Here is a 25015-nt window from a genome sequence, read left to right on the forward strand (position 1 = left end):
CACACACACACACACTCACACACACACTCTCATACACACTTTCACACAAACACATCTTCAACTTAGTTATTTTGTAATTATGCAGTTTCATTCTAAAATGACACAATTTTTATTGAAGCTGAAAGTGTTAAGAACATTTTCCTGGTTACCCAAACCAACATGTTTCTAAATGAAGAGGATTTAGATGGGCAAAACCATAGAATCTATCCCAGGAGCCTGAAAAACGTTTTCTTAGGTAGGTATTGATCCTTAGAAACACAATTTTATTTTCTCAGACAATTAAAGGGTGATTATGCCACTGGGCCTAAAAAGATGCTATCACTTCTTATCACCTGACGTTCAGCAGATAGCTATCTTAATTTAAAAGACCCCAAAGGTCAGTGCTTATTTAGTTCCTTGCAATAATCTGTTTTGCCATAATTCTGCTCTTCTATTTCATTCTCTTATCTAGAGCAGCATTTTCCAATGTATGTTTTGCAGAACGATAGATCCAAGAAGTGTTAATAAGTATCCTTGGGGTGGTGAAGAATGTTTCTATAAACAAATAAGTTTGGGAAATGCTGGGCTAAAGGAAATTTGAAAGATTTAATTACTACAGAACTTCTCAGAGCCTTCAATATGCTAATGTGTGGTATGAGTCGGGAGATGAACAGAAATAAAGAGATGAGTCTGTAAACTATATGGCACAGAAGTTGGTACACGGTAACAACTAATCCATGTTAGCTTTTATAATTATTAGCTATCATAATTTAAGGCTATTCCAAACTGATATGTTAAAAGTCCCCTTCTTCCATAGAATAATTCCCTAGACGTAATATTCCATGAAACACACTTTGGGAAAGGCTAATCCATTCCTCATTCCTATGAATATTTAATAAGGATGTTTCCCATTTCTATGAGCAAAGAAATAAGGTAAAATGTGACACCATGTATGAGTACGCGAAATACAAAAGAATTTTATTTCTGATTTTGGAAGCATTTCCAGTCTAGAAACTTGACTAGTTCCCATTTATGCAGAGCATCAGTTATTCTACCTTCCTCACCAGAGTTAATGACTCAAATGGTTTTATACGGTCTTAATTACTTAATATCTACCTAAGAAATGGGCATCTCCATGCATGTGGATCACGTGTCAAGGGAAGAACTTTTAGGGCACAGAGAAAATCCATAAGTCATATTCATTTAGTCATTCATTCAAGCATGGATTCACTAAAATAGACACACAAATAGATACATCTGTGGAAGGCCCTATGTATCCAATTCACTGGGAATGAAACAACGAATCAAGTAGACTTAGTTCCTGCCCTCATGGAGTTTTACATTCTAGTGGGGAAGAAAAAAATACATAGGAAAATAAGTAAATACAGTAGGTCAGTATAAGTGCCCTGGAAAAAAGTAAATTACGGCAAGGGAATTAAGGAGTGCTGGGTGGTGTGAGGGTGGGAACATTACTTTAACTAAAGAAGTTAAGAAGCCTTTACTAACAAGGGCATGTTTGAGCAGAGAGCTGAAAGTAGCAAAAGACAAATGGTGAGGAGTGGGGAACTAGATTACAGCTTTGAGTAAAGGCGAGAAGAGGGTAGCTGGGGTGGAGCCAGCAGCAGGCAGAGCTATGGAAGATGTTAGAAGAGTAACCGGGTGGGAGAAGGAATCAGATCATTGGGGGCCTTATAGTCATCACAAGCATTTTGGCTTTTACTCTGGGGAGTCACTGCAGGATTTTGAGCAGAGGTACAAAGCAATCTGATGTTTTTTAAAGGATCGAACTGCCTGATGGGTAGAGATTGGACGTTGTGGCCATGAAAAGAGTGGAAGCAGAGGGTAAATCCAGGCACAAATGACCACAGTGGCATGGATGTAAGAGGCAGCAATGGCTCCAGAAATGAAAATTACAAAAGCATAACATCTGGCACGTGGCTCATCATTCAACATTGCCCTGATGTGTGAAGGAAAGCTGTCATTCTAGGGTTGAAAGTGTTTCCCAGCCATAGCTGGTTTTTGTTGAGCAGGTAAATCAACCTTCGGCTTGTTCGCAATATGTCATCTTCTTCCTACCCAAAGAAATTCATGCACTTCATACATAAATCAAGATGTCTGGTGAATTACCATAGCTGCAGGTGCCTGGCAACCAAGATTAGACTGACGGCCACTAATCTTTGGGTTCCTGATTTCCTCTAGGGATGTAATGTGCTGTAGAGGGCATCCACATTTCTAAAATAGTCCAAACAGAGGAGAAAACATTCAGTCATCATCTCATGCTGTCTGACTGGCTTTTGCTTCACCCATATAGAGGCCAACTCACTGTCCCAACCAGATTCAGGCTGTTCAGGTCACGCCTTAGATAAGGGACTACCCAAACTAATTATTAGCAGAAGTTTTGAAGGATGAGTGCAAGTTCTAAAGACAGAATCAAAGAAAATGGTTATGAGAACAAAGGAAATGAAGATGATCAACAGGTATCTGATCAATGCTAGAATAGAGAAGGAAAAAAATACAAGCAAGAAACAGAGTAAGTGGGGTAATTTAAGGGCCAGCACACTATTATCCATGGGCGACAGTGGCCTGCTGCTTTTTGTAACTGTTTCATTGGAAAACAGCCACACTCATTAATCTACATGTTTTCTATGACTACCTTTGTGGTACAATGGCAGAGTTGAGTAGTTATGACGGAGACCATGTTATTCACAAAATCCTCAATGTTTACTACTTTGTCATTTACCAAAAAAAAAATTAAAAAAAAAAATTGCTCACTCTCAGTCTAGCTGTTCTCCAATGGGCTGGAGGAAGAACTTCTGGTTGCTATTTTCTGCTCACCAGAATACACAGCCTAGTTTACTACGGCGGAACGTGAGGAATGCTAGAGAAATACTGACGAGTTTCAGAGATACAGCCAGCATCACTTTCGTTATGAAGAAGGCAACAAGTCCTATAACAATAGCCCCAGCTCCTTACCTTGCCTGGCAAGGTACCAGACAGCACCGATGCAACAGGACCTAACGTTACACACAAAGGAGCACAGAAACCGTGGGAAACATGGAAGAGACAAGCGGAGGAGCCATGGAGAACTCTATCAGAACCTCAACACTATTTTTGTCAAGTTCACTGTTAGGGACTGAATCGTGTTCCCCTAAAATTCATGTGTTGAAGCCCTACCCTCCAGTGTGATGATATTCAAAAGAGGGCCTTTGGGAGGTAATCAGGCTTAGGTAAGGTCACCAGGGTGGGGCCCTTATAATGAGATTTACCACCCTTGCAAGAAGATTCCTCTCTTTTTCACTCCACCACGTGAGGACACACCAAGAAGGCAGCCATCTGCACGCCAGAATAAGAGCCCTCAGCAGAACCTGACCATGCCAGCTCCTTGATCTCAGATTTCTAACCTCTAGAACTGTAAGAAAATAAACTTCTGTTTTTTCAAACTACACAATCAATTGTATTATTGATGTCAGCCTGAGCTAAAACATTTATCAAACATTTTAGCCCAATTATTAGAGTGTGACTCTGGAAGCAATTAAGTAGTCACGGATGCTGAGAAATTATGCAAACACCACCTTCCCTCCTCCATTACCTGACTAGTACTCTCCTCTCCCTACCTCCAGGAAGGCCAAATTTCAATTTTATTACTTCCAAGCACCCACCTAGGAGTCAACCAGAGAAATGGGAACTGGTACAAGATGCTGGCTGCAGCTTTCCAGGAATTCTTCCTGGATAATGGTCCATGGACATCATTCAACGGTCCCTGGCTTTCCTGCACTGCTTCCATTTGCTGCTGATTTTTTTCTTGAATCAAAGCCCTTAAAAATAGGCTCTAAAAAGCTTCTAAAATAGCCAAGGCCAAAAGCTTCAAAGATTCTGGATTTTATTTTATTTTATTTTTTGCAGCCTGAGCTTACTAGAGAATTCTGAGTTGGTCATGAGACTAGTGACCACCTAAGTTGTCACCTCTATTGGGTTGAGAAGATTTTGATTGATTTGAAACTTCCAGTAATTCAAAGAGCTGCCCTACACTTTGGGAACAGCAAGGTAAAATAAGGATGGTATAGTTGTTTTCCCAGATACACACACTGCATTTACTGTCCCAAGGGAAGACAGAGAAGCACCTGTTTGTCTCCCAATTTTCCATACAAAAGCCCCAGAAATTCTCTGAAGGTAAGAAATGGTGGGAGAGACAAATATTTGGTTCTGCAATGTTCCCCAAACCCTGAGTCTTTTCTGAAATGATCTGTAGCCAGTTTTTTTTTTTTTTTTTTTNTGTTCTGTTGAGATTTGCATTTGAATTTGATTTGATGACAAAATAATTTAAGACCTTTCCCTAAAAGTGTTGAGCCACGGCCTGAAAATGCTGTTGACAATGCTGGAATTGTGTCTTGATGCCTTGGAATGATAGAAGTAATTCACCTTCAAAGGCAAGCGCAATTGTCTCTGGGGTCCTGCCCTGTCTGCAGGATGACCATCTGCCCGTTCTGCTCCCAGGGCCACACTGCAGTAAGATGGCCCAGCCCACAGGCAGCTCATTTCTCTGTATGAAAAGCTGTGGGCAATGGCAGCATTTTTCCGCCATGAGTTTTGCTTTTTTCTCAAGAGTTTTCCATCCTCAGAGTGTTTATTTCTCATACTTACTGGTGCTTTGTTAAGTCTGAAAGGGAGAGAAATGCTCAGAGGTTCCGATTCCCTGTGGGAAAAGCAAAGGCAGAGCTCACAAGTTGTCCTTTCACTGAGCTGTTAGGTTGGTGTGGTTTGGAATTTTGCCTCTTCTTTTGAAGATTGGTGAAAGTTAAAGTACCTATTTAAATTTAACTGGTCTGAAAGAGGCTAATGGAAAAATTGGCAAACCATGAAGAGGTCAAGAGCCAAGGGAGAAATACAAGTTGTCAATAAACATACTAGTAAATGTTCAATTTCACAATAATCAAAATTGCAAATGCAAATTCAAGCAAGAAGACTGTTGCAAATCGCATTAACAAATCATTTTTTTAAGATAACACCTAGGAGGGGTTATAGCTCGGGGTGGAGCACTGGACTGCAGACCAACAGATAACACCTAACACTCATAAATATTATCAATGGTTCATGTGGGCATGGAGAATTATGGAATTATAATTCCATACAATACAGTACTCAAACAATATATATTGTACTCATACTGTACTCAGACTGTACAGTAAAATTTAAAATTGTTTTCAAAATACAACTTTTTGAAAGGTAATTTGTCAATATATTTAAAAATCTTACAATTTCACATGACCTTTTTCCACTAGAAATGTATCTTATGGGATTTTACTTCTGTAACTCTATTCTAAGGAAATAGGAGGAATGTGCAGGACTCGTCATGGATGTGATGGTTCATTTTATGTGTCAACTTGGATAGGCCATGATGCCCAGAAATTTGGTCAAACGTTATGTTAGATGTTACCGTGACTGTGTTTTTGCATGAGATGAACATTTAAATCCGTGGACTTTGAGTAATGCAGACTGCCCTCCATAATGTGGGTGGGCCTCATCAAATCAGTTGAAGGCTTGAACAGAACAAGAAACCGACATCCCCAGAGCAGGAAGAAATTCTGCCAGTGATTGCCTTTGGACTCGAACTGCAACTTCAGCACTTTCCTGAGTCTCCAGCCTGCTAGCTCACCCTGGAGCTTTTAGGGCTGCCAGTCTATAATCAGCTGAGCCAATTCCTTAAACTTTCTCATATGTAGGTAGATAGATGACAGATAAGATAGATAGATGATAGATGATAGATAGATAGATAGATAGATAGACAGACACATAAACACACACACACACACACACACACACACACACACACACACACACATACACCCTCTTGGTTCTGTTTCTCTGGAGAACCCTGACTAATAAAATGGGCAATTAGAAAATAGCTGTATTCTTTTTCTCAGCCCTGCACATTCAAACCACTCCAAGGGGCTGATACATCCTGTACCTTGGGGTAAACTTGGGTGAACTCCTAGATATCTGTGCAAATATTTATTTTCATATAATAAAAAATTATCTGATTACTTCCGATCACAAAACAGACTCACTTCCATTTTGTGTTAACTCTCATGTAATTAAAAAAACTCCAAGTGTCACCTAAAACTCCAGTTCCGCTCCTCCCTCCAGGCCTGCTGCAGTGTGTGGGGCTGCGGGTGGCCTTGTCTCTGTCTTCCTGGTCTAGCTCGCCTAATCTCCTCCCTCACTCTCTGGGTGCTTCCTGCTCCTCCAGGAGCGGTATGGCGGGGACAGCAAAGACAGTTCAGGTGCAGGAAAAACCTCACCTGACAGGCCCTGACATGGTAAGAGCCTCCGTCTCTACTCCATGGCAGTGATTTAAGATGATTTTTCTCAAAGGGTAAGTTTATGGATTCTTTAGAGACACCACTACCCCCACCCCAGACCGTCACTGGGATCTTTTACCTGTTCTTCCTTAACAGGGACAGTGTCACCTCCTCCCCGCCTCCTGCAGCTCTCCGGCTTCCACTAAGACTTGCTTTCTCTTCCCACCAGCTCTCTTCTCAGGTCACCTTTAGTCTGGCTCTCTCTCTCATGTGTCCCGAATAAGCAGAAGACAGATCTGATTCATTCCCTTTGAGAGTGAACCTGCGTTAGTCTCGCCCCTTTGGGTTTCTAAAGGAAGGTCACACGTTTCTAAGCGCTGTCTCTTGGGTTCTCAGGGTTTTCACCGCCTTTGCAGGTCCTTCTTGGATAGCATTGCTAACTCTCCACTCTGGAATGCCAGACTAGGTGGCACTGTAGCAGGAAAGGCCGAGAAACAAACCTCTCACACACCAAACTGGGAAGGAACAGGTGATTTATTTGGCCGGGAGCAGCAGTGGCATAGTTGCCTAACCGCCAAGCTCCCCTAACCAAGAAAATCCCTGCCTGTTTAAAGGCTTACAACTCTAGAAATTATGTGTGAAAGGGTCTTGATCCATGAGGTAGGCAGGCGTGGGGTATGTGACTTAGGTGGGGGCTTTGATCGTGTTTAGGTACAAACAGCGCTTTCTGGGAAGATTCCTCCATACCATGCCTGCGATCTACGGGAGTGCGATTAATGGTGGCCAGCCTTTACTTCCCCTATGGAAATGCAGCGTAGAAGTCAAGGGGGAGGTGGTCTTAGATACTTAAGGGTGATTAAGGGTCTCCTTCCCCAGCACCTAGCTACCTTATTTTTATATCCTTTGGTACAGTTTCCAGACACAAGAAGGTAATCTAAGTTTTACAGGCGTCAAAAGTTAAGTCTCAGAAAAATTAACTGAATTTTTTAAGATCACACCACCAGTCTATGGCAGAACATGGACTAGAAACACTAACTGTCCCTCTTCAGCTCAAGCTCTTGGTATCCTATTTCAGCTGTCTTAATAAAAAGGCTCTTAAAGGGAATTGGCCTTAAAACACACCCCCATTCCCTCCCAAGGCATTCCCTTAGCTCACTGTTCCAATGTATGGGGGCCATGGTGTCGTCCCTTCCTTACCACATAGTCAACCCTGACTTAGGGACAGGCTAGACGGAGCCCTGAACCAGCCGAACTCCAGCACAGACCAGACCCCTAAGGCCTAGGCAGTCCCTGCTCATCTCCGAATGGGGAATGACATATTCTACACGCCTGGCTCTCCTGATAGATATGAGGAAAGCACTTGGTAAGCACTGAACATCAGTATGTGTCTATAAAAGTAATTATAAACATCACGATGCACGAGAGAAAAACAAAGCATCTCTATTCACAGTGTAGGAAAAGCAAAAAAAAAAAAAACCTTTCAAGCATTTGCTTAATCATACTTCCGTATGGGAGGAAAACATTACCTGTAAATCTTTCCTTTGTGGTTGGTAGGGGCTGATGGATCTTCCCTTGGAGATGGTTGTTTACGACTCCCTCCTGGCTGCAAGAGAGAGCAGGGCCATGCATTCCTGTGCCTGCCCACTGGGAAGCACATCAAAGCAGCTTTGTTTAAACTGGGACACACCCGCCCAACAGACCCTACCCCTTGCCCTTTCAGATCTTCTTACGCTTTTGGTGGAATCTTCAGTAAGCTCTGTGGCTGACCCCAGAGGTCACCCCACAAGCACTTTCCTGTTTGAAACTTGTTTCACCAGCCACATTTCCACCGGCTCTGAGCCATTATCCTCCAGCCCTGACATCTACCCTCCCATTAGATGAAAGGCCTTACTATCTGCCACCATCCTGAACACAAAGGCAGCAGGGTTTCTTTGTTGTTGTTTAGACTGGCTTCCCATTTTTAAAAATAAAAACCTATGTTCCACATTTTTCTTACTATAAAAGCAATACATGTTTGTCATAAAAATATTCAAACAGCACAGAGAAGCAGAATGGAAAAATAAAAAGTGTCCATTATTGTTGAAAAACACATGCTTTGGATGAAGAGACCTTCCAAACACGCTTTGTGTGAGCAGCATGGCTCTTTATTCACCTGGGTGCAGGTGGGCTAAGGCCAAAAAAGGGCATTAGCAAAGGGCAGTGGGATAGGACTTGGTTTTATAGGTTTGGGTAGTTTTGGGGGTGGGCGGGGGTGTTGCAGAGTCAGTTCTGTTACAGTGGTGGGGGGTGGGGCAAGGAGTATACCTGACCACAAGTTCAGTTACAATGGCAGCGTTGGTGAAAAGTATTTACATTGTCATAAGAACAGTGAAGATGGCAGGGTTGGGTGAGGGGCTTGTCCAGGAAGCTCAGCTGGGCGATTAGTTTCCCCGCTGAGTGATTAGGGACAATGGCGAACGCAGGCAGGGGGTGGGAGACCTCAGTGCGAGGCCAGCAGGCCTTCAGACTTTCAGGCTCCAGGTTTGCATATGGAGACCTAACAATTACTACAACAAGCAAAGAATAAGCATAGCTAGCATGTTGGGATACATCTTTCTAGACTTTTTTCCCTGCAGAGATCTATCCCTTTAGGACTGCAAAAGGACATCACACTGAACATCCTGGTAATAAACGTGCTTTTTTCATTTGGCACTACGTTGAGGACCATGTTCCATGTCATTAAATATCTACATGATTTTTGTTTTTTCTATTTTGCAATATGAACAAAATTTGGTAGTTTTGGCTGAATATAAAAGCAATTTTTGCTTAAGATACTATACCCTTTGCTCCAGTGACGATTCTTCTGGAGGCCTCGCAGGAATACCATGGGTCAGTCAGAAGGGTGCACACTCGATTCTTTCCATTTGAAAAGCAGGGACGTGGCTAACATTTCCTCTAAACAGCTCCTAAGAGTTATGACCATAACTGGTTTGGAGAGCTTCTTACCACTCCAACACAAATATGATCCCATCTCTCTTACGTCTCCAAGTCAATCAGAAAAGCCCTAAGCCCTGGTCACCAACGCCCCTGTTCACCCCCCACTGCCATATAGGAAGTGAAGCTCATTATCATCCCTCCTGGGAAACTGCCTCTCTGTGAACTCTAGAAAACATAAACCTTGAGGTCACAAACCTTAGAAGAAAAGGGTCAGCCCACCTCCCCCACTGACCCAGAGAGCACTGGCATCTCCCCTGCCAACTCCTGCCTCTGCTGTCTCTGCTTATCACCATGGGCTTTTGGTATTTCAGGATCAACAGATTGTAAAGACCAAAGGAAAACATCTCCTCCTCCCTTTGAAGGTTTGCTGAAAATAGGCAGCTGAATAGGAGAAAAGGCAGACTAATTTATTTGATGATAGTTTTACCTGACACGGGAGCCTTCAGAATGAAAACCCAAATATACAGGAGAAATGGTCCATTTTTACTCTGAGGTTTAACAAAGTATGGACAGCTGTGTCTAAATATGATTGGACAAAAAGGGTGTGATCTAATCTAGGAAACCGAGAAGAAAACACAGCAAGGCCTGTCTGTCTAGATTCTTCTTGGTCTCTCTGAGCACGTGGGATTTTTGTTTTTGTTTATTGGTTTTTTTGTTGTTTTCCCCTCTGGGCATGGGGCGGGACCTTCTGGAATGGAGATCTTATAGCCTGCAATCAAACAAGACAGATCAGATCATCTTTTTATGGCCAGTTTTTACACAGAAAGGCAAAGGGAAAGTTAGAGTGATATTTTTAGGTTTTATGGCTGGATTTGGAGAAGAGGGGGTCTGATTTCTATGACCCACCTTGGGGAAGAGGGATTCTGGTTTCTACAGCGGCCTCAGGAGAGAATGGGACTGAGAGACAGGAAGAAATCAGAGAAAAACTTTGTTTCTGAGGTTGCTTCTGAGCCTGATATTTGGAATATTGTTTTCTGGGTCGCAACAAGACACTCCTGGCCTCTTGGTGACGATGCCCAGCCCAGGTATGGTCCAGCTCCCAGCACGGCAGCTGCCATCCTGTGGAGTACGATGCCTCCACCCTCTCACTGCCACCCCAGCTCCAGGCGCCCCGGCTTGTTGTCCAGGTCCTCAGCCCTCCATGCCCATGGGAAACCATTTCTTCCATGATTCCAGCAGGGGAGCCAAGTCAGAAAAATGGGTTCAGGAGCCCATCACTTGTTGACCAGAATCATTATTTATTCCATTTTCCTCCCCCAAGCACTCATAGCCACACACCTGGAATTCATCATCTGCCTTTCAGCACGGAAGCACAAACGATTCACTCCATTCCTTTTCTGTTCAATAAGGACACCTGGAGAGTAATTGAAGGATTCAAACCCTGAAAACAAAGAACGCCACGGGCAGCTTTGCCTCTTTGACCCTGAAATATGAACAGTTCCTGGCTTTCTGCTTCCTAAACAATCGGGAATGCCAACATCTAAGGAGAGACCAGACCCTCCAAGAGTCAGTCCAGGGGAAAACAGCTCCTTACTCATGATAAGGCAGAAACCATTCCCCTACCTCAACGTATGTTCTCAAAACACAAGCAAGGGAATAGCCTAATGTTTCTTGTTAAGGAAATAAAAAACAAAACCCTTGCTAAATGCTAAGTGGGTTACCTTGCTGTATAACAAAATTAATCTTCAAGAGACCACTTCCTTTATTTTTAAATAAGCAATTACTGACTTTTTAAAGAAACAATCTTATGCCCTAAAAATATCCCCACGTTTGCAGTCAGAAAAACCAAAATTTTCTTTTCCTACCACTAATCATCCTTGTGACCTAGAGCAAACGGTTCAAACTCTCTGAAACTTAATTTCTCTCTCTGCCTAAGACTGGACTTGCTCCTGCATGGGCCCTTCATACCCAAAGTCCACTAGTCAAGAGACCCTGCTTCTCCAGATGATGCTTAAAAGTTCACTACCAATATTTGCCAGGGCAACTTATTTTTCTATGCATTTTTAAAATTGTCAGGGTAAAAACATGAATATAATACAAATACTGTAATCTACTAATTGTATGACTTTGAACAAGCTGTTTAGCCTCTGAAATTCACTTTCCTCATTCATAATAATAACCAACATAGATTCTACAGGACAGGCACTGTCTGGTCTAAATGTTTATGTATATTAACTCATTTAGAGTTAAAAACTACAACTGTACAAGGTAGCTACTAGTATTATTACCACTTTCACAAGTGAAGAAACTGGACAAGAGAGGTAAAGTGGGTTTTCCAGGGTCACACAGCTAAGAAGCAGCAGAGGTAACATTCAAACCCAGACCCTTTGGCTCCAGAGTCCATATTCTTAAATGTATGCCACGCCACCTCTGACTTTGAGAATATGGAATGATGAGTTACGTTTATATCACGGGATTGTTGAAAGGATTGAATGTATACAAAGCTTAATACCTGACACACACTATATCCTCAATACATGGGAGTCAATATTACTATATTATTATTTCCTAGATGAATTTGATAAAACCGTTGAGTTGCGAGTTGACAATTTTAAAACTGTACAGCAACATTGAAAAACCCAACTATGATACAATGCATAGTGAATTAAAGTAAAATACGAAATCGTATTATGTTTTGGTTATACCTATGTGCAAATTAAGTGTATCTTTAATAAGTGTGTCAATCCATTATTGCTGCATAACAAACAATATGCATTGATTTCTCACACGTCTGCTACTTGGCCATGGATCTGCAAATAGGGACAGGGCTTGGCTGGGCATCTTTTGCTTTAAGCTGAAGTCCAGCTCGGCTTATTTCCTTGATGCAGGTTGGACTCAAGTTTGTTCCTTGCGTATTCGTTCTGGAGCCCAGGACGAAGGGGCTGCAGCCAGCGAGGGTAAGCTCTTCTTATGGCAATGGCAGTGGTTCAAGAGGGCAAATCCAACCGCACAAATGAACTTCAAGCCCCTATTCATATCATGTTTACTAACATCCCATTAGCCAAAGTGAATGATCTGGCTGAGCCTAGAGTTGAGGCAGAGAAAGTGCCCCCCCAACCCCCGCCCGAGGCCAAAGCAAGTCACAGGGTAAAGCCCAACACCAACTGAGCAGGAAAGTATACTTCTCTCATGGAAGCGGAGGGGAGGAAATATTTTTGAATGGTAATCTACTATAAGAAGAACCGACTAGAAATAAATGGAGAAGAATGAGTAATTAACTTGGTGAGATCATGGACGGGTATTTTATGTTCCTTTCTTTCCAAAATTCACTTATTATTTTGTCTTTAAAAGCGAGGGAGGAAAACAAAGGGAAACCTCAAGAATAAATAAGTCCTAAAATAAAAGGCGGAAAGGAAAGACTAACACTAAGCAACATTTGCTTACTCATGCAGCAAACAATTGCTGAGTACCTCCTATGTTCCAGGTAAATCACAGGTCCCTGTCCCGAAGCAGGTCACAGTCCAGCCAATGAGTGACAATGATAACAATTGACGGTGATGAGGACAGACAACATTTATTCAGCGTGCAATATCCCAGGTGCTGTGTTAAGCCATTTGTATGATGTCATATAATCCCCACAAACACTGAATAAAGTTTTTTAAAAAAGACACCGAGGTACAAAGAGGTAAGTGATTTATGCAAGGTCACGTAGCTAGACTCAGAAGAGCTAGAATTCCAACCAAGCAATCCAGCTTCGGTCCTGCGCGCTCGAGTACTTCACTGCCCTGCCCCACCTTCAGACATATTCCCTGGACCCAGCCCACCTCCATTCCTTCAGGACCAAAGCCTCTCTCTGGCCCTGAATTAAAGGATCATAAACACAAACTAGGCCTTCTCTGGAAAATGTTGCTAACTCAAAACCCCCTCTTTCAAATCTATAGTTAACGAATTAGATATCATAGGCACGTGTGGGCAACGGGTGCCAAGCTTCAGTGAACAGCATCTCTGGTAAGCCTGGAGAAGAGAAGAATGAAGGAAAACTCAACAATATTCATTTTCTAAGGGTGGTAACTAGCTTTTCTCCACCTCAAATGGAAACGGTAAAAAGAAGAGGCTTGCACTACAACATCAGGGAACTAAGTGAGGCCAAAGTGAACATTCCAGATAACATGGCAGGGATTTTGCATGAAGAGACACCACCAAGAGGAGTCCATCTGATTCCTTTCACAGAAGCAAGGTGGCCAGGCAGGTCAAGTGGGGTGGAGATGAATGAAATCGCTTCTCAGGATACCCTACAAGAATGATTATTCTACTCAAATTATTTTACTACCTCACTTTTTTTTTGAGACAGCTTCCAGAATAAGCCAAACAGCAGAGGTCGAGTGAAACACCAAAGCCAGTTTAGACCATCAATTATTTCTTCCTTCTTGGCTTCCTAACCCTCCTAGACCACCCTGGAGCCTGTTCTTTTGCAGACTTAATCTGTGATGACAGATTTAAAAAAGAGACTAACCTCCCACCCACCAAAATCCAAAACAAAATACCAGAATATATGAGCCCTTATAAACATTGGCATCAAACTCTGCTATTCCAAATTCAATGAACATGTTCATTACTTAGTAGCAAAGACTGAAAATGTACATGAAAACTAGCACCCAACAAACAGACTGTTTTGATGAGTCAAGGAAGAAAAAACCTTATTCGTTTATAAATGTCTGATTCAGCCCATCACAAATGATCTGAGAAGTAGCCAATGAAGGGAATGGCTGAGGTTAAGCTGCAGACAGCCCTCCCAGAGAAATTCCACATGGAGACTGCCAGCAAATCCCTTTTCTTAGAAATAATAGGCAACCATATTAAGTGCAATAATAGAAAAACCACAAAATCTGAACGCTTCCATTAAAACTGGGTCACTCAACCTGCGCAGGCCTTGTGTAACAGCGGTGATTGACATGCACCTGATTAACAATCTGGAGGGGCTGGTAAAAATTCCACTGAGCTTTCACCAGTGGTTTTCCAGGTATGTCAGCCCTTACGTTATCAACAGGAAGAAAATTAAGAGATTAAAGGGGTCATATTTTTAATAGGGTTTTGTAATGCTTGCCTTCACGCAAACACTGCCTCAGCATGCAGTTGACGTCTGCTGCTTCCTCATCCCTTGTGCTGTTTTCACAGGAAGACCTCAGCAAATGCACAGATATTGGTGGAGCCCCCACAACCCTCATGGCTCTGGCTCTGTTGTCTCCTATGCAGAAAACCACAGACAATTCCACGGAGGTGGAAAGGAACTTGCCGTATGTGGCAGGTGGGAAAATAAAAGCTAGTTCTCCGGAAGAGGCTGCAGGGGCTCCAGGCTCCAATTAAATCAGGAGGTGGCCCTTTGATGGCCTTTTCCTCCTGTCTGCTGGTCTCATTGTTTTACTGCTTCCTCTCCTCTTTCTTGATAATCTCATCATAACTCCTGTCAAGATGTGACCTTAAAATCAATTCTTATGAAGATGCCACCTTTAAAGAATGTGATCTGGGCCCTGGCTCCAGGCTGGGTGTCTCATAGAAGGAGGCCACGTTTTGGACTGGTTGAAGGATTTTGTTTACGGCAGAATGAGGGTCACAGAGAGTACACGGAAGGCAGTGGCGAGAGGAGGAGAAGGCAGAACCTGACGGAGGGTGAGACTGTGGGAATGGAATAAAGGTCAAAGCAGGCATGCGGGACATGCCACACCTGGATGAACCTTGTGGACATGATGTTTAGTGAAATAAGCCAGACACAAAAGAATAATTCCACTTTTTAATCTGCCATCACAGATTAAACCCGCAAAAGAGTAGGCTTCAGGGTGGTCTAGGCAGGGTTAGGAAGCCAAGAAGGAAGAAATATTTGGTGGTCTAAACTGGCTTTGGTGTTTCCCTCAACTCCCGCTGCTTGGTATATTCTGGAAGCTGCCTCAACAATTCCGCACTGAATAATTCCACTCGTGTGAGATACCTGGAGTGGTCAGTGGAGGCGGCAAATACAGCTCTCCAGTATAGTGAGTCTTGTGAATTAAAAGCCTCTAGAGATCAAGAGACTTCTCCCCTATCTACGTAAAGACAGGACGGGCCCACCAAGAAGAATAATTGTCTTTCCTGTCCCTCCCTGTTTTCTCAGTACCTACGGCAGAAAAATAAAATCAAGGTAGGATGTAGTGGCTCATGCCTGTAATCCCAGCACTTTAGGAGGCTGAGGTGGAGGATTGCTTGAGTCCAGGAGCTCAAACCCAGCCTGAGCAACATGGTGAAACTAAGTCTCTACAAAAAATACAGAAATTAGGTGGTGGCACACACCTGTGGTCCCAGCTACCCAGGAGGCTGAGGTAGGAGGATCACTGGAGTCTGGCAGGTTGAGGCTACAGTGAGCCATGATCAAACCACTGTACTCCAGGCTGGGTGACAGACCAAGACCTAGAAAGAAAAGAAGAGAAAAGAAAAGAAAAGAAAAAGGAAAGAAAAGGAAAAGAAAAGAAAGAGAGAGAGGCAGGCCAAGTATGTAACCAGACATGATCAGACCCTTTCACACAGTAATGTCTATCTCTTAGGCTCATTCAATATCCAAATAAAATCATTTACAAGTTAATCTCTGTTTCATATCCATTCATTCTTCCAAGTATCCATTCACTAGTAATCATCTATTGCCCTTTGATAGAATTACTTACACTCCTCATTACATCCCTTCCCCTCTGCAACAAGGCTATAAAGGCATTTGGGCCCCACTGGTATATTGGGTAATCACTCTGTTATTCTCCCCTGTGCATACATTAATGACTGTGTATGTTTTCTTCTATTAATCTGCCTTTGCCAGCAAATTTTTCAGTGAATCTTCCAAGAGCCAAGGAGAGGTTTTCCCTTTACCCCACAGGTAAAGAGTTTCAGTTTAGGATGGTAAAAAAGTTCCGGACACGGTGGTGATGGTTGCACAACGATGTGAATATACTTACCACCACTCAACTATATACTCAAAAATGATTAAAATAGTAAGTTTTATGTTATGTACATCTTACCACAATAAAAACAAAGTTTTTTTTTTTTAAAGGAGGTGTGGGAGGGGTAGTTTAATTGCGTAGAAGATCTAGTTGGCAAGTAGCAGATTCAGTGTCACTATGAAAAATTTAGGAGCTACAGGAGGGGTTAGGGGGTATAGCTGGACAACTAGACCACTCCAAGAAATGCCCTTCTCAATGGTATCTGAACCTGGGAACCAGAAGTCTTTCCACCTGACTGAGGGAAGGAAGAGTCCTTTGTTGGTAATTATCATCAGTACACAGTAGGCACCATTAATTCCTGCTTACCCAGCAGGTGGCCAGGGACATGGTAACAAATTGAGTTAAACTTTCCTAGAGCGCCAAAGCCTGTTCAGGAAAGCTGGGGAATCAAAATGGGAAAGTCTTAAGGGTTCATTGTGCATAAAGTCAGCCTTTCACATTGGCAATAAAATATCTAGCAAATCTGACCCCATGGATACCACCAAACCCTGTGCAGGAAATCAGAATAGACTGTGGTACCCAGAACTGGAGGTACAAATGAGCTCTGGTGAATGTGGCTAGGCAGAGTGTGCTCAGTGGGGCAAGTAACTCTGCTCCTGTTCTCGCATCATTCACAAGGGGGACCTTTCCAAACTTAGCTTGGAAACCACCACTGAGGGAGGCCCAGACTCCAAAAGAAGTTTGGGCTGGTGCTTTACTGTGGCATCCTGTTTGCTGCAGGCCAGTATCTTCTCCAAGAGTTATTTCTGTCCCTGGCCTTAGCTTGTTTTTCCTAGTGCCGTGCCTTGGCTCATAACGTTTCTTCCGTGGTTTATTAAAAACTGAGATAAATCACCTAATAAATCTTTGTGACGTTTTTTTTTTTTCCTTCAGACCTTTTCAACAATTGCCAAAGTTACAAAGTTGTATCTTTCCCGCAGCAGGAGGCTAACGAAATAACTGCTATGTTCATATAAATGTATAGATCAAGAAAACAAAATCTGTAATTATTCAGTCTCCCACTCCTGATACTAAATTTACTTGCTTTGATTTGATTTAAAGAAGCAAAACAATGCCAGTGGGAAAGCTGCAACTGCGCCCACCTTTGCGTGAATGCACACCTGCCTCCCTTTGCATGGTAAAGACATGCACGAATAAACTGTCTTTTCTTGTTCATTGGAACATTATTGGAAGCACACCTAGCATTTAATTTTCAAAGTCCCTCACACACATAAAACCCTGCTCCCAATCCTGCTTTAATTTCTTAAAATTATTGAATCACAGAATTTGGGAGTTTGAAAGGAATTCAGGCATCCCCCTTATTTTGAAATAACTCCTTATTTTTTATGGACTCATCAGATTCTAAGGATATTAAAAGTTATCTAGCCTGATTCTAATTCTCTCCATCAAATGTCATAATTCACATACAAATCACTTTGTACCACAATAGTATTTTGCATATACCTCCATTAGTACTTTTTTCATTTAAGCAATTATTTTTTTTAAAAAAGTTTAAACTTTGACGTATTTTTTGAAAAAGGAATATGTTCATATAATTACCAATGAGAAAGGTAAAAAGAATATATCGTATAGCCATCTAGGTCGCCACCCAAGACAGAACTCATGTTAACAATTCCTTAAGTATGTCATTCTGAGATAGTCTATGTATAAAATACATTACTTTCTTTCCCCTTTTTTACACAAATGTTTTATACTGGTCTGTACCTGCATTTTAACATATGTTGAATGTTTTTCTCCATCAAACTTCCCATTGTATGGTAATTCCACTGGTAATTCCATTGTATGGATGTACCATAATTTGGGGATATTTTGGGTGTTTCCAGTCTTTTTCATTACATACAATTTTACAATGAATAATTGTATACTTATGACATTTTGCACCATTATTTCCTTGGGATAACTTCCCTGAAGTGGAATTTCTGGGTCAAGAGTAAGTGCATTTGCAATTTTTATTAATATTGCCAAATTTCCGACACTAGTTTCTACCCTCAACAGCATCAACGCACTGCTGTTTTCCCTACAACCTCACCAACAGTATGTTATTGATATGGTGGGTCTCTGTGTCCCCACCCAAATCTCATGTCAAATTGTAATCCACACATGCTGAAGGAGGAGCCTGGTGAGAGGTGGCTGAATTATGGGGACAAACATCCCCTTTGCTGTTCTCATGATAGAGTTTTCATGAGATCTGGTAGATTGTGAATGAGTAGCTCTTCCCCCTTCACTTTCTCTCTCTTCTGCTCCATCATGGTAAGACACGCTTGCTTCCCCGTTTGCCTTCCACCATGAATGTAAGTTTCCTGAGGCCTCCCACCCATGCTTCCTGTATGGTCTGGCTGTGGAACTGTGAGTCAATTAAACCATTTTTCTTCATAAATTACCCAGTTTCAGGTATTTCTTTAAAGCAGTGTGGGAATGGACTAATACAGTTATCAAATTTTTGATTTTTGCTGTAATTATTTACTTACCCTCTCTGGCCCTACTCCCTCATTAGAATGTGAGATTTTTCAAGGTTTTTCAGAACCTAGCATGATATCTGATACATATTTTGAATAAATATTTTATAAATACATGAACGAATGAATGAATATTAGGGTTTTTAAAATCAGAATTAGAAACCATGGCCCTTATTTTTCCATTGTGTGAGTTTGGGTATGCTACACTTTATTTTATTTAAGTGTGATCCACTTGAACACATACTCTGAAAGCTTTACAAATTCTTGGAGAAAGAAAATTTATTCTGTCTTTCTTGCTCTACTGCCCATTGTTATTGGAGAGTCAGGACATTGAAATGTTTTCTTTCATGAGTGTCTTATTTCAAATATCTGGTGATGACTCCCTTGTTAGAGCAGAAAATAAAATCACATAATGTATCCAGCAAACCCCAGTCCACTTCTCTCTTTTCCTTCTTCTCCTTCTCCTTTCTTCTTTGTTTCTTCTTCTTTCTCTCCTCCTCCTCATTTTCCTTCTTTGCTTCCTCCTTATACACACTCACACACTCACACACACACACACACACACACAACTAAGGCTCTCTGACCCCATTATCCAGCACCTGAAAATCAGCTCCCTTTGCCAACGTGCCCTGGACTGAGGGCTGAGTGCCTGTTTCCAGAGGCAGCAGGCCCACAGTATGCTCCACCCAGGTGCTGCACCTGTAGATTGACTTTTTCACAGGCTATGTTTTTCCAGGAACCAAACTCCTGGAGACTCAATAAGCTTAAAGAACATTTACCAGGGTGTGTGCTTGGGATCATTGCCTGTAGAAGGAAAGGGAAGGAAACAAAAGTCAGCAGAGGGAGAGGCTGGACTGCAATGCAGTCTCAAGGAAAGCCTCATGCATCTCCATGGTGAGATCTGGATCTGAGATGGCCTTTTAGAGCTGTTCCAAGTAGGGACAAAGGAGCCAGGCTTTTAGACCCCCATGTTGATCAGTTAGGTATATGCAGACACTGGAAAGGGGAATGCTCTTGGATGAGGCAGCCCTCATCAGCCAAGGCAATTCCTGGAAGGAGCTGACAGCTGGAGGCTATCTGCCACCCACACTCCTGCAGCTGAGGGAAAGTACCTGACAGGGGCTCCTGGTCATCTGTTGGGTTTTCCATGAAATGAGAGGCAAGTTTTCTTCCCGAGACCTGCCAGAGACTACTTATCACCTTTCCTATTTTCCATTAATGGCAGACCATGGCAGTAGTTTGACATGTGAACCCTACAGTGACAAGTGCCGCATGCCCTCCTCACACATCCTCTAGGCACCAGGGAGACTGCTGTCTGCTTCCATTGCACAACTGGAAAGCAAAGTGATTAGCCATTGAAAGCAATGGGTAAGCTATAGGAAACCAAGTCTGGGTTCAAGCCCTGACCTGTGGCGGCTGCTTTAAGGGGGAACCATGCCAAAGCAAAAAAAATAAATAAATAATATGACTACATAGGAATTGATGCAATAGACAAGATCTCTCACCATCATAGGGTTCTGAGAGTGGGAACGAGTGTCCCATCATCCTCTGAAAGCTGGCCTTTCCTAAAACAAAACTTCCCATACAGTCAGGCTACCAGCCTTAATTCTGGGCTAGAAGTGATGTCTGAGCATGAAAGAACTCTACCATAGAAGTGTGGAGGGAAAAATGACTGAGAGAGCACAGCCCCAATCAACTTGAACTTGAAACCAGTTGATCTTGCCACAAGGTGGCTTTCAAAATTGTTTTGTTTTGCTCTTGCTGTCGTTACCGTTGTAACCAAAACGTGAATTGGAGCTTTAAAATCTAGATAATGGTTGCTTAAAACACCAGAGTTTTCGCTTTAAGTTTTGCTTACACCCCAGGTTTAAAAGCACAGATAACTCTATCCTCCTCTTACAGATTATCTCATGGTTCTTGACTACGTTGACCCAGACATGTCCATATTTTAAAACCTGACCCAAGGCACTGTGGCTGCTTTTACATGTGACTGAAGATCTAGGAGGTAGATGAAGGAAGAAATGATATTGCAGCTAGCCAAACAATTTGAGTTGAACCCTGTATAAGTTTTACAGGGCTGTCATAATAAAATACCACAAGCTGGTTGGCTTGAACAACAGAAATGTATCTTTCATCCTCCTGGAGGCAAGAAGTCCAAGGTCAATGTGCTAGCAGGGTTGGTTTCTTCTGAGGCCTCTCCTTTTTTGTTTGTTTTTTTTTTTTAAAGTTGAGGTATCACTGTGTCATTTAGGCTGCAGTGCAATTGTGCAATCACAGCTCACTGTAACCCCAAACTCCTGGGCTGAAGGGATTCTCTCACCTGAGCCTCCTGAGTAGCTAGGACTACAGCCATTCACAGTCACGCCTTGCTAACTTTTTTATTTTTATTTCTGTAGAAACAGGGTCTCACTATGCCACCCAGGCTGGTCTCAAACTTCTAACCTCAAGCAATCTTTCCACTCTTGCCTCCCAAAGCACTAGGATTACAGGCATGAGCCACTGCACTCGGCCTGCCCTCTCTCCTTCACCTTCTCCCTGTGCCTTCACATGGTCTTCCCTCTCTGTCTGTCTGGGTCCTAATCTCCTCTTCTTTTAAAGACACAAGCCATATTGGATGAGGGCCCACCCTAACAACCACATTTTGACTTAATTATCTCTTTAAAGGCCCTGTCTCCAAATACTATTACATTCTGAGGTGCTAGAGGTTAGGGCTTCAACCTACCAGTCTGGGGGGAGACTGTTCATCTGTTAACAAACCCTCAGCCTATCCATTGTTAAGCTTTCTCCGGCATCTTCCCCACCAGGAGGCGGCTGCATCCCCACACACTTCTCCAGCCCAACCACACCTCTCTCGACTCCAGGTTGGCAAACTTCATCTGTAAAGGGCTAGACAGTAAATATTTTAAGCTTTGCAGACCATATGTGCTCTGTCCCAACTACTCAACTCTTCCATGGCAGCATGAAAGATGCCAGAGATAATATGTAAATGGGCAGCATAGCTATGTTCCAACGAAACTTTATTTATGGACACTGAAATTTAAATTTTGCATAATTTTTTATGTCATGAAATATTATTACTATTTGGATTTTTTCAACCATTTAACAATGTAAAAACCATTCTTTGCTCGTGGGCCCCATGAAAAGAGGAGGTGGGCCGGGTTTTTTTGACCAGTGGGCTTTGGTTAGATGGCCCCTGCCCTTCTCTCTTCTCTGTCCCACCGCTGTCCTCTGACATCTCCCGCACTGCCACACTCTCAGGACTTACCCTGTTTCCCAGCAGGCTCATCATGATAATTTCCAGCACAAAGGCAGTTTCCTTCCTACTAGAAATTCTGGTGCCAGCTGTGACATAATATTTAGGTTTGATAGCCCATCTTGATTAAAAAGTCTTTTTCTTACTGTTGCAGAACAAACAAGACTCACATTTCACAATTAAATAACTCGCTTTATGTGCTTTTAGAGAGGGCTTTCTCAAGCATGTTCTTGGTGCCAAGCACCGTGCTAGGTGGCCCTGCAGAATCATTCAATTTGCAGGGGAACCCCAGGAGATAAATATTATTATTCACTCCATTTTGCGGACTAAAAAACTTGGGTTCAATGAAGCTAAGTAAATATCTCAGCATTGCACCACTAGTCAGTGATGGAGGCAGATTTAAAACCAGCTCTCCCAATCTGGACTCTTAACTGATAATGCTACGCAATTGCCAGAAGTTCATTTCCCTTCTGAGGACTATGGATCATGATATTGGGTTGTCACAGCAGTAAGAATCTTGTGGCAGAGACAGTAAAGTGCCCTTTTCGGTATCCACACTTTCCTTCTTCCTTACTAAAAGAGCCCCATTCCTCTTTTGGGGTGACAATATGCCCAGCCAGAAAGGCGCATGTACCAGCCTCCTTTGACCAATGGGATGGAAGCAGAAGTCATTGGAGAGTGTCTTCTGAGAAGTTCTTAAAAGGGGAATAAGTTAGTTAGGCACCCTCTCCCATTCTTCCAGCCTGAGATATGAACATGATGGCTGGTGTCTCTGCCACTATCTTGATCTCTTGTAGAAAAAGAGTGACACCTAAGAATGGACAGGATGGATTTCCAGAAGCCTGAGCCTCTGATCATGGAGCTACTACATGAACCCTCAACTACCTACCTTAGAATTTCTCTCCGGGTGGAAAAATAAAACCTTTAATAATTGTTTAAGCCACTACATTTCAGGCCTCTGTTATTCATGGCCAAAAACAATCTGTCTTATCTTACCCCCTCTCACACTCACACTCACACTACATTTGGAGGACTCACTCTTTGGTGTCACTCCCAACTGGTCTTCTCGTTAAGTGGAGTCTGTGAGCCATGTCAGCTGGCATTGCCATGAGCTACACCCTGATAACAGACATGAGATGGACTCCTCATCCCTGGCTGTTAGCCTGGGATGGTCCAGCCTGTGACTACTGGTTCCTGACCAGGACTGAGAATTTCTTATTCTAAACTATTTTTACTTACAATACCTCTGACACCAAATGTGTAGCTTTTTGCCTTCACACCAACCAGTTCTCCAACACCAACAAGGTATCTTCAAATTCAATTCAATTCAATTCTGACACAACGCAGAATTAGCAAAGACTCTAGAGAGTAAGGGTTCAGTCCCACAAGACTGCCCCACTTTAGACACCAATAGGAAGTTCCAGGTCTCCCATATTTCTGCTGAATGGCTGTAAATAGGAGATTCCCATGGCCCCCCTCCTTAGGTTTGATAATTTGCCAAAACAGCTCTTAGAGCTCAGGAAGGCACTTTACCAACTACCAGTTTTTTTAATAAAGGATGCAACTCTGGGAGAGCCAAATGAAGTGCTGTATAGGGTAAGGTATGGGCAAAAGGAGATATGTCACCCTCCCCAGCACCTCAATGTGTTCACTAGCCTGGAAGCTCTCTGAGCCCCATCAGTCAGGGTGCTTATGCAGGTTCCATTCTAGAGGCATGATTTACAAAATCACTGACCGCTGGTGATTAACTCAATCTCCAGCCCCTCTCCCCTCCCTGGAGGTCAGGGGTTGGGGGTGAAAGTTTCAACCCTCTAATCACATGATTGGTTCCTCTGGCAACCAATCCCCATCCTGAAACTGTCTAGGGCCTCAACAAGAGTGACCTCATTAGGACCAAAGATTGTCTTATCAGCTAGGAAATTCCAAGGGATTTAGGAGCCGTGTGACCAAAACTGAGAAAAAAGAACAAATGTATACTTATCACAATTACCCAGTGACTGACTACCTGGACACTGGCTCCAGATCCCTAGATTGTAATGGCTCCTCATCCTCCTGGGATCTCCCTGAAGAGTGAATCTGGGGTCAAGAGAGCCCAGTATAGTCAGCAGCGCTCATTACTCCCTTGTTTATACAGTTATTTACAGTTTACAAAACAGACTCATGACTAATATTGCTTTTAATTGTTGCAACAATTTTGACCACTGAAAAGGGATGGTGGTGGTCTGTATCCCCATTTCAGAGAGAAGGAAACTATGCCTTAGGGAAGCTAAGGCATTTGCCCAAGGCCAGAGCCAGGATGCACACTCAGCCACTTGGCTTCATTTCTTGCCAATATGCCAGTGCTCCGAAGAACTTCTTAGATTCTATTGAGAAAAGCTGGCGACAGGATTCAGTCCTTTGTTGCACACTTGACTGGCCACTAACCGTCCATCTCTATCCAACATCTGAACTACTCATCATCATCAAAAGGCTGATCTAGCCACCTGAAACAAGTGAATGGCTACATGTTGTTAAAAATCAGTTAAAACACCATCTGTGTCCATCGTGCATTTATTCTCTTCCACAGGCAGTGTTGACATGAACAAGCACGGATCGTTCTGTAAACATCCCACAGATGAATCGTTCGTGAGAACAACGGCAGTCATTTCACTGCTGCTGTGAGTTTGGTGGAAGACAGTGACAAGCGGGGCTGAGAAGATGCTGGCACACAAAGAAGAGAAGATATGAAAAGAAATTGGCACTTCCCAATTAGTCAGGAGAGGCTTCCTGGAGAAGACAGAGTGTCAGATGCTGTTTAATTCAGGCATGAAGGAAGTTCAGGAGGATAAGTGGCAGTTCAGACATGGGTAGAAATGGGAAAATAATAAGAGCTAGCGATATATTTGCACTGTACTAGACAGGGTTCTTAAGTGTGGGAAAAGGAAATTGGTTCTGACTGATATAAGTGCAAAGGGAATTTGTGGAAAAGATACTGAATAACTTTCATAATTGTTAAGAATCCTGGAGGCCCAGGCTCTGAAAATGGACAGAAATAAAGAGATGGGAGGCAGCCACAACTACTGAAAACCCCACCACACAACTAGTCTAACCCTGGAC

Source organism: Cebus imitator, unplaced genomic scaffold (genome assembly GCF_001604975.1).
Source record: "Cebus imitator isolate Cc_AM_T3 unplaced genomic scaffold, Cebus_imitator-1.0 Scaffold21, whole genome shotgun sequence".
NCBI classification, from domain to species: domain Eukaryota; kingdom Metazoa; phylum Chordata; class Mammalia; order Primates; family Cebidae; genus Cebus; species Cebus imitator.